This window comes from Castor canadensis, chromosome 1, assembly GCF_047511655.1.
Source record: "Castor canadensis chromosome 1, mCasCan1.hap1v2, whole genome shotgun sequence".
In the NCBI taxonomy this organism is placed as follows: Eukaryota; Metazoa; Chordata; class Mammalia; order Rodentia; family Castoridae; genus Castor; species Castor canadensis.
The window spans coordinates 204965116-204967495 of NC_133386.1; positions in this window are offsets into that span (position 1 = coordinate 204965116).

Consider the following 2380-nt stretch of genomic DNA (forward strand, 5'->3'; position numbering starts at 1 on the left):
CACACTCTCACTTTAAATGCTCAAGAGGTAGGTCTTTTTAACCCCTCTCTTAGGAGATGAGGGCTCAGAGAGACCGAGACACCTGTCCAGGTGGTTCAGCAGGCCCAGCAGAGCAGGGGCTGTCTTTGGATCTAGCAGACAACAGGGCAAAGCTTCTAACCACCATGCTCACCTGTCTGTGGATGTGGCCTGCTGGCCTTCAGGGTCCCTCGCGGCTCTGGTCCCTGGAGACCTCAGTAGCTTGTTCGAGGTCCCTGAGCCGCTCCTGTCCCAAGTCCCTGGTGTCTCTCCACCAGGAAGCGCTGCTCCCTGCTGTCTTCACTGTCCCCAGCTTCAGAGGATCCTTGTCCCCTGGACCCCCATCCCTAGAGAAACTGCTCTGCTCCCTCTGAGGAGTGAGAAGGGAAGCCAGCCTGAGGTATAAGGGCAGGAAGGGCGCCGCCCCACCCTCTAGAGACCTCCCCACGTGGGTGCCATGGGTGCCACGGAGCTGGTCCAGAGGAGCCGACTGCAGGCTAATGGGCCTCACAGGTGTGGCCCTCCCACTCCCTGCCCAGTCCCCCGTGAGGCGGGCGGGCCTGTGAGGAGCAGTGAGAGAATTACCCCTTCCGTGCATCCTGGAGGCGCCTGGCTTCCCGGAGCATTAGTGTCGGGAGTGGGGTGGAGCTGCAGAGGGAAGGGGGCTCTTGTGGGCTGAGAAAGCCCATTATGGACCCCCCATTGCCCATGTAAAGAGCTGCAGTGGCTAATGGACTCAGCCAAGCTAACTGTGGGATGGCGAGGAAGGAGCTCTTGGAACCGAAGCTCTGCCTTGCGTGAGTCGGTCAGGTGGCTGTACAGTTCTGGTGACCTCATCGAGCCTCAAAGTCCCCACCAAGGGGCTTGTCATCCCTCCTTGGACTCCCAGCTCCCCAAGAGAATCAGAGGTGGTGCCGATGCCACAGGAGGCACAGGAGGGAAGGGATGGTTTCAGCCTGGCTGGTCACCTTTCCCCTCACATTGACCATCTCCACCTTCCTGCCAGGCAAGTGAGGAATTCTGATGTAAGGCTCTTCTCAGATGGGATGGAGGCTGAAGTCCCACCTGGGCCACCTGGGCCTGTGAGGGGCTGGGCTGGCACAGGTGCTCAGATGGCCATAAGTGTGAAGCAGCCAAAGGCTGAGGCCCTGAGATGGTTCCAGAGCCAGCACTGCCCTGCAGATGGAGAACATTTGGGTGTGAGAGACACCGAACATCAGATTGGGCTAAAAATGCGAGTGAGAAAGAGAAGGTGGGGAGCCCGGGAGTTGGAACTTACAATGGAGATGCCATGGGGGCCCTGGGCTGCTTGGCAACCCTACAGGATGTGGGTCATCCTGACCCTGCATTCATGGCCAGGACTTCTATGAAACGGTTGTTGTGTTTCCATGGTAACTATGTGGACCCCAGGACGTGAGACCTAGCCTGAGAACTGTGTTCTGGGAAAGGAACACAAGACCTCAGACACAAGAGACAGAGACAGACGCTCAGCAGGATGGAGTTTCCTGGCGTGGGAATCCTGGTTCTCGCACCTCTGTGCCCTGAGTGTAATTACTGCGTGATTGTCAGAGTCCCAGAGTCCAGGCACCTGGTCTATCTACACCTGACTTTTTATTACTATGAGCCAATCCATTCTGTTTGTGTGTGTTTCAGTGGAGTTTCTGTCAGTTACTGTGAAGAAGGGACAAAAGGGCAAATACCTCTAACATGCAACTGAGTCTTGCTGGGATGACACCGAAGTTTGTAAAACTCTTTAGGTTGGGCCATGGATGCCAGGAGGCAGCTTGGCTATGCCTCCCCATGTACAGGGTTGCTGGCTTTTGTTGATCTGAGATCTCCTGGAGGCCATTTAGCTGAGGCCTGGGGAATAACCAAGTCCTTAAGAACCTTGATCAAGTGATAGAATACTCCAGTCTAAGGTTTAATTCGAGGACCATGTTTCAGGAGGGATGATGGTTTTGGTTGCTAGCTTATTGTGACGACCAAAAGTAAAGGGACCAAAAATTATAAAGGGGATAAGAAGGTTGCATTGTCAGAGATGTCCCAAACCTGGCAACAAGGACTCATCCTATAGGGCCATTCCCCAGACTTCTGAATGTGTATCGCTGGGAAGTGAGTCCTGTTGTGTAGTCATCATTGGCCCTAGGGTGCTGTCACAATCTGAACTGTATCCCTCAAATTTCATGCTGAAACCCTTTGTACCTCAGAAGCTAACTGTATCTGAGATAGAGTCTTTAAGGAAATAATTAAGTTTAAATGAAGTCATCAGGGTGAGCCCTAACCTAGTCTGACTGGTGTCCTTGGAAGAAAAAGAAATTTGACCACAGACACATATACTCCCAGAGGGACAACTGCAAGGGGA